This window comes from Puma concolor, chromosome D4, assembly GCF_028749965.1.
Source record: "Puma concolor isolate L17-30 chromosome D4, mPumCon1.1.hap2, whole genome shotgun sequence".
Classification (NCBI taxonomy): domain Eukaryota; kingdom Metazoa; phylum Chordata; class Mammalia; order Carnivora; family Felidae; genus Puma; species Puma concolor.
Window position 1 is genome coordinate 75,488,412 of NC_141679.1, and position 14,373 is coordinate 75,502,784.

The 14,373-nt window shown below is 43.6% G+C and overlaps 1 protein-coding gene across 1 annotated transcript in view; it reads left to right on the forward strand.

The window, feature by feature from the left end:
- LOC147575015 (uncharacterized) overlaps positions 1–14,373 on the forward strand; it is a 285,037-nt gene that overhangs the window by 103,282 nt on the left and 167,382 nt on the right. The gene's annotated exons all lie outside the window — the stretch shown is intronic.

A 14,373-nucleotide genomic window follows, 5' to 3' on the forward strand; every position in this document is an offset into this window, starting at 1 on the left:
AGGAAAGTCCCTGGAGGAGGAGAAAAAGAATCCATCAAGACAGTGGGTGGGGCGAATTAAAATATAGCTGTTCCCAGCGCTGGAGACCTTCCAGCCATGCCAGTCTGGGGAGTGTGCCGCTTCTGGAAGTGAAAGTGAAGGCCCGGGAGATGTGTGGTGTGGCTTGCAGACTGGGAAATAGAAATCGTGTTTGCATCACTGCTGTGCAAAATGCTGCCAAGCCCTCTGCAGTTTTGAGCTTCATAGGAGCTCATTTTTCTTGCACAGCCGGAAAAACCAAAGTTCTGGAAAGTGAAAGGCATTTCTTTAGGTCATCCAGGGATTAGGACAGAGGAGGAGCTAGGATGATGGTTTAGTTCCTCAAAATCACTGTTTGGGGTTCTTGCCTCTACCACACAACCATCTGTGAAAGGAAAGTGCATACCTTGCCTGAGTAGACCAGTTGTCTAAGCAAAGAGTGTGAGGTCATAAAGGTGACTGCTCACGAAAAGAGGACATTGACTTCTCTCTTCTCTGATTAGTTCCAAGTTGATTGAACACAAGTGATAGGCCTTGCCCGCAGTTGGGTGTGTAGAGGGCCCACAACATGTAATAAAGGCTAACATTTATTAAACATTTCCTTTGTGCCTGTCACTGTTCTAGGGGAGTTAAAGGTATCAATGGAATTATTCAATCCTGAGATAACCTTTTGACGTAGTAATGTTATGATTACCACTTGACAGATAAGGAAATGGAAGCATAGGATCTCGACTTAGGTAGGCTGGCTCCAGAGTGTCATAATCATTGCGCTACACTGCACGCGCTGCTGTATTGTGCACGTACACAGACACCCACACCCAGTGTGCCCAGAAAAAGGCCATCCTTCCAGTTAGGGGTTGGGGAAGCTTCCTGGAGAAAGAGCTGGTGTAGGAACTAGGCCTTGAAGCTTAGGGAACATGATGTTGGAGAAGAGCAGAAGACTCTGCAGAAAGATGGGTAATAGAAATAGGAAAGCTTAAGGATGTCCTGTGGCAAGTGGTGGAAACTAGCCTGACTAGCACCTCCATTCAGTTGCTACTTGTGCTATTTCACATCGTGATCCTTGTGGGCTACTTGCAAAGGCGTTCCATGATCTAGTCCCTGCCCACCATCACCCCTCACCAGTGTCCAGCCTCAACTCTTACTCTTTTCCCAAGCTGCAGTTCTCCCAAACGCATTATGGATTAGTGAACTGTTGCACATGCTAGTCCCTCCACTGTGACGGCCTCCAATCCTGTCCTATCGTATCACCATGCTCCCCTATTTCACACTTTGTATTAAAAACTTTTCTGCATCTGTGGCCTCTGAGATTGGGTGAGATGCTCATCTATGTTTTTATAGCTTCCTGTTCTTCTCTTATCATAGAATATTTCATAGTAAACTATGGCGGACTACTTTTCCATTGTCCCCATTAAATCATCAGATGTAGGAGGGCAGGTGCCAAGTTACTCACATCCCTTCCCTACGACTGTAGCTCCTAATGTAATAATGGTCATAACTGACATCTATTGAAATAAACATCTAACACATTTCCAAAGAATTCCAGCAAAGGATGATTCTAGGAGACTAACCTAGATCTTTGCCATTGTAACTTTTGAACACACAATCACCCTTAATACTGGATCATCTTGAAAGAGTTTACAAATATGTTCTTATTCTTGTATTTCTTTTTTAGAAGCTTGGTATGCTTAATCAAACCAGGGTCTTAAAAGTGTTAAATGTATGGGTTCACAGGAAGAAGTATGTACTCTCACCCACAAGATCAAAAGGCCTCAAAAGATGAGGAAGATTAAAAACACCAGACTGGGGATCTGGAGGTGTGGGTTTTAAACCTCAGTTGTGTGACCTTGAGAACTCTAGCAGACCCACCTCATTTTAATGTACCTGGCTATCTACAAAACCTGGTAAGTAAGCTTGTGATACTTCTGTTTAAAGTAAGATTCAATGGATTCTGAGTTTGTGCCCAGGGAATGTCCTATAAGAAGAGAATAAGAGTGTTAGGGCCTGGACCTATGGACATTTGTTTGAGGTGGTTGTAGATGTAGATTTACATGTAGTTGCAAGAAACAAAACAGAGAGATCCTGCATGCCCTGGACTCAGTTTTCCCCAAAGGCAACATCTTGCATAACGAGAGCATAACATCACTACCAAGAAATTGACATTGACATTGATATTCAGACTTTACCAGTTTTTATGTGTAGATATGTGTTTTTATTCATTTGTGTAGACTTATTTAGTTTCTGTGTAGTGTGCCATATGTGCAGATGTGTGTGACAGTCACCACAGTCAAGGCATAGAAAAGCTCCGTCTCTAGGATCCCCCATGCTACAATGTATAGCCTCTGCTACTACCCTCCTCTTTTAACCTCTGCCCTCCAACTCAGTAATCATGTTCTTTCACAAATGTTATATAAATGGAATTGTGTGGTCTGTATACTTCTGAGATTGGCTTTTTTTTTTTTTTTTTTTTTTTCCCCGCTCAGCACCATTTCCTTGAGGTCCATCCAAATCATTGCATGATCAATGGTTCATTTCTTTTGATGGCTGTGTGGTATTCCATGGTACGAATGTAGCATGGTTTGTTTAGCCAGTCACCCACTGAAGGAATTTTGGGTTATTTCCAGGATTGACTTATTTATTAACAAAGCTGATATGAATATTGGTATACAGGTTTTTGTGTGAACATGGCTTAATTTCATTTCTGGTATAAATGCCCAGAGTGAAATTGCTGGGTCATAACGGTAGGCACTTGTTTCATTTTGTAAGGAACCCTCTTTTCTAGAGTGTTGGTATCATTTTGCTTTCCACCAGCAATGTGTGAAAGAACCAACATCCTTCTCTGCATTCTCTCTCCAGCATTCGGTGTTATCACTATGTCTCCTCTTAGCCATTCTTGTAGGTGTCTGGCGATATCTCACTGTGGTTTTACTTTGCATTTCCCTGACGGCTAACAATGTTGAACTCATTTACCTTCTGAAGCCTGTTTGGTGATACAGACATCTGTTTTGGATGCTGAAATTACTTATCATTTCCTTCTTGATTCTCTCTCAGTGGATTCCAAGGCAGAAGGCAAATCACTTTTAGATAAATAATGAGCTATTGCACTTGAGTGCCAGCTACGTGCAAGATAGTGTTCTTGGTACTGGGAATAAAGCAGTAACAAGAACAGAGAACAATCCCTGTTGTCATGGAGCTTATGTTCTAGTGGAGTGAGATGGCCAGTAAATAAAAGAAATGAGTTAAGCGTATTAGATGCTCTTGGAGCTTTAGGAAAAAAAAAAAAAAAAAAAAAACAGAAAGGGAGATAGGCAGTTACTTTAGTTACAGTTTAATGTAGGGTGGCGAGAAAAACCCATGCTCCTGGCCTTGAAAAAGCTGTGTGTCAGGAGCATCAGTGTGGCCAGGAAGACTGGAGTTGTGAGTGAGGAGGAGACCAGGGGCAATGAGGTCAGAGCAGTATCAGAGGAGGCTGGCCATGCGGGGCTCTGAGCATGGGTAGGAGTTGGCTCTCATTCAGTGTGGTGGGGAAGCTCTGGAATATGTAGGGCAGAGGAGTGGCAGGATTTCATTTCATAAAAATCTTCCTGGCTGCTGTGTCAAGAATAGCCCAAAGGAAGGGTGGAATCAGGGAGACCAGTTTGGAAACTATTGCAATAATCCAGGCGAAGCAAGATGGTGGATTGGAAAAGGTGGTGACAGAGAGGGTAACAAGAAATCTTGGGTTCCATAAGTATTTTGAAGTAGAGAGGACATAACTTCTCATCCAGTTGGATGTAGGGTGAGAGAGAAAGAGAAAAGTCTGGGTCCAAGGTTCTTGGTTGGAGCATTGGAAGAATTGAGATGCTATTAGTGGAGATAGGAAAGGAAGCTTGAGAGCTCAGATCAAGATGTGCACCATTTAAGGTGACTTTTAGACAACCAAGCAAAGGTGAAATTATGAGAAGGCAGTGGATGATAAGTCTGAGGTCCCAGTCAGAGGCTTGGGTGGAAAATTAATTTGAGAATCTTTCTTGACAGAGCAACTCTCACATATTACTCTATATTGGAGATTCCTCTTGATTACAGGTCCTTAATATCTTAATTTAAAATCTTTGGTGCCAGGTTTTGGAAAAGCATTAAGTTTAGCGATATGAAATCACCATTATCTGACAGCTTTGACGTACAATAATAATAATTTCGTATGGTTCACCTGAATCATACCCTCCACATGCCTTATATTACATAACATTCTCAGTGGGGTTTGAAACAGTGTCCTATAATCAAACAGAAACATTTCTGTAGCCCAGTACACTCATGCTGAGTGGGATAGGTAAGGACAACACACACACACACACACACACACACACACACACGCCCTTCCAATTCAGCTTTTGTTGCCAAGTGCATTATAACAGCTTTCACATTTTTAGAACTTTTTGGATTTTGGACTGTGCAGCATGCCGAGTTGAAACAGGCCAATGAGCAGAAGATACTGAGAGGGATATTTCAACTCAACCTAATGACTATATCAATGCTATTCCATGACTAATCACACATGTTTCTAAAGGTGGGAGCTGTCTGTCCCATGAGTGCACATGGGACCTGAACAACCACTTATTGGGGATACTTTAGAGGAAATTCAATTACTAGAGAGATTGTTAGAGCTGGTGTCTTTTACAGCTCTTGGTCTCACTGAGATGAAAATGACTATGAATCATTTCTAGCTTCATGCCTCATTCTTCCCATCTGTGAAATGGGATGGGACCACGGAGCTGAACTTCGTGATTGCCGAGGATGCTTCTGGTGTTGTTTTAAGGTTTCGATGCTTCTCTGACTCTTCTCTTTGTCACTGGTTGTTCCCTCCACCCTTGTTTGTAGAGTAACCCTCTTTCCAGACCGAGCCATAGCAACTTTACCAGGATGTGCAGTGAATAATTAGCATGGGCAGCTGGATGGGGAGGCAGACGTTTTCCCTGTTGCTTCCCAAATTGGGAAAAATGGTTATTTTTGGGGGGGATTACTTCTTGACATGTAAGCGTGTTTTGACTTATGCAACACCCATGGTGTCGATGGTGGCATGGCCTCCCCTTTCTGGTTCTCTTGGGAGATGAGCTCTTTGATGAAAGAAATTTTCAGTGACTGACACACAGCCTTCTAAGGGACAACCTAAAAAAAATGCAACTGTTTTGAATGGAAACCTTTCTAATATAATTTACAGCTATAAAACAGTTTTTTTTTCTGATTATAAAAGTAACATATTTTGGCTCTAGGAACAAACGAGAAAAAAGGGAGGAAAACAATTATCCACACTTCCTAAACTGGGGGTTGGCAGACCTTTTCTCTAAAGGGTCAGATGGTGATTAATTTAGAATTTATGAACCGAGGAGCAAAATTGAAGTTATCATATAGATGTTTATATCATATAGATGTTTATACAACCATTTGAAAATAGGAAACCATTCTTTTTTTTCCTTTTAATGTTTATTTATTCTTGACAGAGAGAGAGAGAGAGAGAGAGAGAGAGAATGAGTGGGGGAGGGTCAGAGAGAGGGAGACAGAATCTGAAGCAGGCTCCAGGCTCTGAGCTGTCAGCACAGAGCCCGAACTGTGAGATCAGGACCTGAGGCAAGGTTGGATGCTCAACTGACTGAGCCACCCAGGTGCCCCAAAATAGGAAACCATTCTTAGTGTGCAGGCCATACGAAAGTAGGGCTGGCTGGATTTAGACTGTGGGCAGTAGTTTTCTGACCCCTGGTCTAAACTGTCTCGAAACTGGACCTTTAACAAGAGGATTTTTTTTCCAAATTAATTTTGTTATGCTTTTATTTCTTTTCTTTCTAGCTTTTAAGCAAGACATTACTTTATATTTTGATTTTTGTGCATCTCACTGAAGAGCAGCATTCCAGAAAGAAAATTGTTCAGGGCTGCATAGACCTTCTCTCAAATGGAAGTACTATAGTTCATTTGAACAACTCCCACTTCAAGTGCATTTGGATTGTTTCTTATTAATTTATAAATAAAACATAGTTCTTTTGTTGTTGTTGTTGTTGTTGTTGTTGTTGTTGTTGTTGTTGTATTTTGGGTCTTGCATGGAGTCCCGGGAGGAGCATCTCTAGGACAGAGGATAAGAACACAGTTGAGGCTTTGCCTCTGTAGAGGTGGGACCATCTCTGCCAGGATTGAGTATTTCCCCAAAACAACAACATCATCCACATTATTTAGTGGGGTGTGAAAGCAGATTTAACCTTGTCTGGAGAATTCCGGTTTCTACTATGAACATTACTAAGTTTGAGTCTGGGTCCTCTGTAGCCATTGCATCACAAAGAGCAACATGGCTCCTACATCAGATGCCTTTCATGCACACCAGATTCCTTTCACCAGGGAAGGTGGTGAATAAAGTCAGCATTGTGCAGTTGTCTAAATGAAGGAAAAATACAACACGCCTCAAAAAGGATGAGTCTTAGCAAAATAGTATAAAGTGGAAAAGAGTTATATACAGCAAAGGTTATACAAAGTTAAAAGTCATGCATGCATGTGCCTTTGCATGTGCACACACACAAATACATACAGATACAACTAATTACAAAGGGGAGTAAAGCAATGATAAACACCGGACTTAGGATGATGGATACCCTGGGCAGTTTAGGGTGGTTGTGAGGGGTTTCTAGGGGTGTTGTATGATACCCCTCAAGATCCTGGCTTTCATTGTATGTCATGGATCCATACTTATAATGTTATATACTTATAATACTTATAATGTTATAACCAACCGAATAAATAAAAAGCAGTCCAAGCATGGGACACAATGACAGTGTGACAGAATGCAGGGATTATGACAGTTCCAGTTCTGACCTGAGATATGAAACCAGACAAGAAATAAGAGTCAGCGGGGGCTTTGTGTGGTCCTGACAAAACGTTCTCGTGAATCATGTGGGTGAGTGTTAGTACATAGATTCCTTGGTATCTGTTTTGGCTTCACAGAAGGAAGTTTTTATTTATTTTTTCTTAGTTCTTGATTCTGGTCCAGGCAGCTGTTGTTGCCACATAAATAAGGTCTTGAACCAGGCCCCCCTGTTAGAGCTCATAAAGCGTTCCCTTAAAAAGGCCTGGAGTTATGTTTGTATACTTGTTGATCTTTTGGTTATGGTAAGAATATAGGGAGAGGCCTGTCTCTGGATAAATGACACACTGCAGCTTGGAGAAGAGTGCTCAGATGGACAGAGGGTTAGCCAAGGTCCAGGAGTGAAACAAGGGAGTGAAAAAGCAGAAAGGTATACCAGGCAGTAACCAACCAGTGCTTGCAGGTTCAGATCAAGCAAAATGGAGCTCGAGAAGTTTGGCCAAACAACCAGGCTGTTTCTTTTTCCTCTGTCTCCCTTCTCTGGCCTTCACATTATTACTCAGTTTCAACCAAGAATGCTGCTAGGTTGGGAGGCCTGGGTGTGAGTGTGGGCATCCCCTCATTCCTCAGGTACCTACTCTGTGGCCCAGACTCAACCAGAAACTGGAGATACAGATGTGACCCAGATCAGAGATTGAAGACCTCTATTATTTTGTCCATGGTTGTAGTCAATACCTCTCAGCATAAACACTATTGGCTCTTAGTGCTGAATTGAGTCAAGTGGTTCTTAAAATAAAGTAGAGGGCTAAGCTATGAAGTAGCAGCCCCAGGCAAATGTAGAGCTCTCTCCTCTCAGTATGTCCAGCCCACACCTCAATTACTGAAGTCTTATCACATTGCATTGTCGTGATTTATTTGTATAGCTCTCCCGCCCACTATCCTGTGAACACCTCAAGTGTGGAGACTATGTTGTTTTCATTGCCAGATCTCTCAAATTCAGGGCATAGAGCAGATGCTAAATAAATGTTTGGGGCAGAACTATGCTTTACACCTTGTTGTCAGTGCCCAGTGAGTGAGACTCAAAGTGGAGACAGATTATCACTGTTGGCGGGGGTGGTGAGCCCAGAGACGAGGGGGTGCTTACATTTGGGGTCTGAGTGGGCTTCATGGATGGAGAAGGGAGGGGGAGAGTGGGAAGGATGGTGGTGGAGGGGTGGGGATATTCAAAGTAAATAGCAACCAATGGCATGTCTGTTGATCTATCAGAGTAGACTGGTGGCAAGTGATCAGTATTGCTGTCCCTGTGCCTATTAGCTGCAGGTCAGCCTGGAAGACGAGGAGGGGCCTGGGGTCTGGATGAAGAGAGAATGGAATAAATGTTACATGGTCACCATCTTTATTCCAGCTCTGCATCAGGAGCTTTCTATACATGCTCTTACTTGATTCTTATGTAACTGTGGCAGGTAGGCATTTATGACTCCAATTCCTAAGAGTAAGAAATAGACATCTGGTGGGGGGGGGGGGGTGACACAAACTACCCAAAAAAGTGAGTAGTAGAGCTGGATCTGAAGTTGAACCCAGACTCCCACATTCCTGAGCCTGTACTCGTTTTCTCTGCCATCCTGTCACGCTGCCATGCAAAGAGGGTGTGGCCAGTAGAGGTCAGGGCAAGAGCCAAGCCATGAGGCAGGAGGCCTCAAAAGCATCCAGAGGACTTGGTTTGGGAGGAGCAGGAATGAGGGAGAGGCAGAGGGCTGGGCAGCTCCTTAGGCCAGGGTGGGTGTCCTTGGCCAGGGACATTCTATTTGGAGTCTTTAAACTTCCACCCTTTGTACCCAATAAAGTTCATAGTGGACACACCCTTGTCATGAATGTTTATGGGGAATGTTTATGGAGCTGGACAGAGGGCTCAGACAGAGAAGGAGGACAAGGCACTGTCCCGGATACCAGGGCCAGAGATGAAGATTTTGGAATTTAGAAGGAAGAAGTTGAGTACAAAGTTTCAGCTGGAGACCTTGAGGCTGGAGATGAGTAATGTCTGGTTAGGGGAGGAGCTCCACTGTAGAGATGAGAAGGAAGTGGTAATAAAGAATCAGAGACTAAAGATATGGCTGAGCAGGTAGATGCTTTTAGTACCAGCTGTGGTGAGGACTGGTTTCAAGGGGGCTGTTTGTCATCAAAAAAACATCTGAGGGGTACCTTGATGGAGGCAATGCATGCAGAGGAGGGAAAGAGAGGAGGCTGGGAAAGGGGAAAAGAGATATATAGACATACAGAGACAGAAATGGAGGCAGAAATACACAAAGATAAAGGAAAAACACAAAGACACAGAAACACAGAGAGATAACATCTTGGAGATCCAGGGGCTCATGGAAACCAGGACAGTGAGAGAAAATCAGAGACACAGAGAGAGGAAGGAGGGCAATGACACAAACACCCAATGGATGTCTGTGTCTAATGGAGAAAATATATATGAAACCCCTGAGAAGAACTACATATGGGCCCTGTGGGCCTCCTTGGGAAGATTTGTTCTTTGGCTTGGCTGAGGTGCTGGCAGGTCCTAAGTTTCTGTGTTTTCCTGACTAACAGATGGAAATCCTGGGGTGAAAGTTCACCTACAGTATGGACTTTCTCTGTAATCATAGCATCTCAGCCATCATCCCATCCTCTCCCCTCTCAGACCCCCACTTGCACCTCTGCAGTTACATCCAATGACCAACTGCTCAATACAGACCCTCAGAACATTCTTCCTTGGGCTGAGCTACGTCCCTGTGACTTCCGGTTTGGGAGTGACACATGAGAAAATCTAGTGCTGCTTTTCTACTCAGGGCTTCGGGTGGTTGATGACAATGACTGTGTTCCCACTGTGTTCTCTCTTCTTTGCAATCATCTGTGGTTCCTTCACTGGCATTAATGGCAACACAGGCTAAGTTCTTTCCCAGTAACAGATGATCCCAGGATCTCAGGGGCTCTCAGGAACCAAAGTTTAGTTCTTACATTAAGGGGAAAAAAAAAAATATTCTAACTGTTTAAGGGAAAATTATTCAGGACACTTGCTAAAGAACAGGAAGGCAGACTTTATTCAGTCTGTGGATGTAGGGACCACTTTGGTGGGGCCTCACAGACATTACATTGGCTCTGAGGACAACATGGGCAAGTGGAAAAATCTATAGCTAAGGAGCAGGGTGGGGATCAGTGGATGGAAAATTACCAAGAAGAAATATCAGGAATAAAGGGGATTCTGGCTAGACTGAACCAACAGAATTCTTACAGAAGACAGGCCAGGGTGAGCAGATGTGACCTGGGAGATGTTGGAGGATGAAGAGCCTGACTGGATGTCAAGAGTGATCAGATATGGAGAGTGCAGGATTCTGGTTACACTGACTTGGCAGGTTCCTTACTAAGACGGGATAGTGTAGAAAAGAACACTAAAGCTTGCTGAGCCTAGTTGAGAAGAGAATTCACAGAAGCCTGAGTAGATTTTGGCCAAAGACAGACTCTTTGTCACTCACTCACTCTGTATATTTACTGCAGTTTGGGACCACTACTCTGATTTCCATTCACCCCAGGACCCAGGCTGAGCAAGCAGCCTCTGTGTAAAACATGGCTGATCGTGGTGGTTGAAGAGAGAGTGCGAGTCTCCATGCACTGGTCTTGGAAGCTTCTACCAGAAGTAACATGTGTCACCTTCAGTCATGTTGCACTGGCCAGAGCCTTATGTCCAGAGGTGGGGAAGGGAACTCTATACCCAAGAAGGGGCGGCAAATATTTGTGAACAGTGACACAGTCTCCCAGAACTGGTTTCTCACACACTGCTGTCTCCAGTTCTCTCACTAAGCTAGTCCCTTGTTTGTGGAGGCTCCCAAGTTTATTGATACACCTTTGGATGTTTGAGAGTCAGTACTGGAAAGGAAGTTGAGGGAGGTGATGCTCCTGGGGGCACCAGGTAATTGTACCCACGAATGGTCCTTCTCCATCTCACAGCTCCACCACATAAAACATGTGTTCACCAAGTTTGCAAACGCCACAAAAAAGAGAGAGGGAGAGGAAACACATTTTCAATTTGGTCTTTCGACCAGGGTTTTACTGGGTCTTTATCCCCCAATGCCTTTTAAAAATCATGTCTTTTATTGCTTGAGATCTAGAAGCAATCAGCTCTTCTGTAGCTCCAAAAGGGAAAAGGGAAGGCTATTTTCATTGGACTTGAATAAGCGAGAAATAAACCTTGATAGTGTTGATCTACTGAAATTTTAGGATTTGTCGGTTTTGGTAGCTGCTGTTAGTTATTTTGATGCAGATATCAGGACAAGTAGTACTCCAAACCAAAACATCAAATATATGATGTTAGCTGAGTGATCAGGGAACAAGTAATGGGAAACTAAACCTGGCACTGAAAAGATGGAGGCCGGGGCATGCAGTGGCAAGATATTTGCAAAGTCTCTGCCTGGGACGGCTTGAAAGGTATACCCTGTCCTCATGGAACTCACCATCCCACTGGCAAGAGGTGGGAAAATAGGAGAATGGTGTATTCAAATAGCATGACTGCATTTGGCAAGGCATTACAGGAGTGAGATGAGCTCAGGAAATTGTTAGGTGGATGGTAAGCAGACATGAAGAAGAATAGAGATAGTCCATAGATGTGAGGCTTTGAATTTGAAATAGCATACTGTTTTAAAGACCACACAATAAGGGATAGGATTCACAAAGGATTTAAGTGGCAAAAGCCTAGTAGACCCTATCAGTTGGAAAAATGACTCGGGGTACAGATCAGATGATAAAAGCAGCCTCTTCACTGATTTTTCCATATAGTCTCTCGGTAGGTGGCATTAGCTTAAGAGATTGAAAAGTAAAGAGGTGAAAAATCAAGGAAAAATATTTAAGAACTAAATTTTTTTAAAGTTTTTAATCTTTTTTTTAATGTTTATTTTTGAGAGAGAGCGAGAGAGGAGGTGCAGAAAGAGGGAAACACATAATCTGAAGCAGGATCCAGGCTCTGGGCTGACAGCACAGAGCCCGACATGGGGCTCAAACTCACGAACCATGAGAATCATGACCTGATCCAAAGCTGGACGCTTAACTGACTGAGCCACCCAGGCAACCCTAAGAACTATATCTTAAAAAGAATTTTGGCCATAGTCACTACAAATAGATTAGAAACCTGTTATGTTATTGAGTGAAATACAATGTCAAAGACACCATGAGTCTGGTCTAGGAAATCTTTGAGGCTCAAAACAACTCTTGGCATACCAACGTTCCATGAATAGAAAGTAGACTAAGGAAACTATTCCCAAGGGAAGTGCATAATATCAAACACGCACTTTATATATGTCCAAGGAAGGTCATGGCTCCAAAAGAGTGGATGCAGGGGTCATAACAATGGACAAGCATGAGCTGCCCTGAGAGGAGACTCACTGTCCCTCACCCAGAGCAGGAGCCTTCCTGAAGTCTGCCTTCACAGACTTCTGCCACACAGATCCTGAGTGTGCCCCCTTCTTTCTAAGCAGGTGTGTTCATTGAGGCTACCCTGTCCCTATTTCTCCACTGTCTCTTGGATGTGTGTTGTGTGTGTGTGTTGGGGGGTAGGGATTGCTGGGAGAGAGGGATATGGAATTTGTCCTTTTAGATCATAGGGTCTAAGGTAGTGATTCTCAAACTGGAGGACACTTGGCAACAGCTGGAGGCAGTTTTGGTTGTCACAACCGGGGTTGGTGGTGCTAATTAGGCATCTTGTGGGTAGAGGCCAGAGAGGTTGCTACACATCCTACAATGCACAGGACAGCTCCCTGTAAGAATTGTCCGGTCTCAAATGTCAGTATGACCAAGGTCGAGAAACGTGTCTAAGGAATAAATGGTGTGACATCCCAAACTAATAGGAAGATTACAGGACATCACCTGGGAATCATAGAGCCCGACACGGAGGTGGTGCTCATTCCTTCATTCAACACTTAACTGAATGCTTGAAAAGGGTCATGGGTGGCTGGGGGTGGTGGTGGAGGGATGGGGATTTGTCAGTAATTAATGCTGGTTGCTGCAGCAGACAGCCTCCCCAAATTTCAGAGTCTGAAACAATAAAACTATTTTTTCATCATGTTAGGAAAAATCTGTTTTTTTTTTTTTCCTCCTGAACAGCTAATATCATTTTTCTCTTGGGCATTGTGAGTCTGGTAATGGATTGATTTTCATTTTTGGCTTGGCTACTAGGAAGCTCATTATAACTGTTCATTGCTGCTTACTGACACTCCCTGGGTCATCTTCCTATTTGACTCTCATATGCCCATGACTTTGATCCTTCCTCCCCCGACCCTCCCATATTGTTGTATTTTTGTTTGTTGCCTCAAAATGTCTTTGGGGATGAAGGGAACTATGGATAAATAAATGAATGAATCATTCTCACTGAGAGATGCCTGCTATGAAAGGGACATTGGGGAACCAGTAAGTGTCCCTTTCCTTCTTTAAAAAGGAAAGTGGATCTTTAGGTTCTGGTTTGAAAATTTGCAGAATTGAAACTGATGTTTGGGCTTGGAATCTGCAAGCTTTTTCTTTTTCATTCTGCAGTTTTACTTACCCCTTTTAAGTTGCTATTTTAACAATCCAAAGTCTCATTTGCTTCAGCTGGCAGAGGAAGGAGACAAGAAAATTTGTTTTCCAAGGTCTTTTGGGGAATTACTTCATGCAAATGTCTTTGTCTCAGAAGAAAACTGCCCAGAGGTTAGGCCTCTGCCCACTCCTGAGAAGGCAACATCCAGAGTTGGTGTTTTTCCTTTTGCTTTTCTGTTTCCAAATGTGAAATAGGCAGAAGTCAGGAGACCAGCCACAATCTTGCTGTGTGATCTTAGGCTCTTTTCACCCCCTCTCTGATCTCCAATAAAAAAACAAAGTAGTCTGAGAACCCATCCACATCCATGGATCTTGTCTGGGTATCAAAAGAGGACGCTATTCCAGTGAGATGTGCTTTCTGGTGATTCTGGTTGAGTGAGTGATTTTAGTGACACTCAAATCATGTATTTGGAAGAAGCTAGCTCTGCTTCCCATAAATATAGAGGAGATGGTGGTTGTGGAGGCCTAGGCTGGGGTCTCACTGGTGACAGTTTGAGAGATGTGTCAGTGTGGACCTGGGAGCCTCACTGCCCAGCTGTCAGTCCCCATAGCATCCCTCAGTTGTGTATCCTTGGCCAAACCAGGTTGCCTCCTTAAGCCTCCGTGTCCTCCTCAGCCATAACGAGATGATAACAATAGGACCATGTGTTGTGCAGAGTAAATGACCTAAGGCTCACAAAGTGCTGGGCACTTTTTCTCCCTTTAATTGGGCCAGACACTGCTGGATTGGGGTGTGGCCACCAGGTTGACTGAGCCAGGATACTCTCAACCAAGGCCTCACTAGACCACCCTTTCTTCTTTTGAAGAGGTCAGAAAGCAATTGTCCCAGACACGCTCCCAAAATGGGATGGAAGGAAAGGTATGAAAGCATTCTCATAGTGAAGCTTCTAGATACTCAGCTCTCGATCTCCAGTGCCTTCTGCTTCTCTATCCAATCC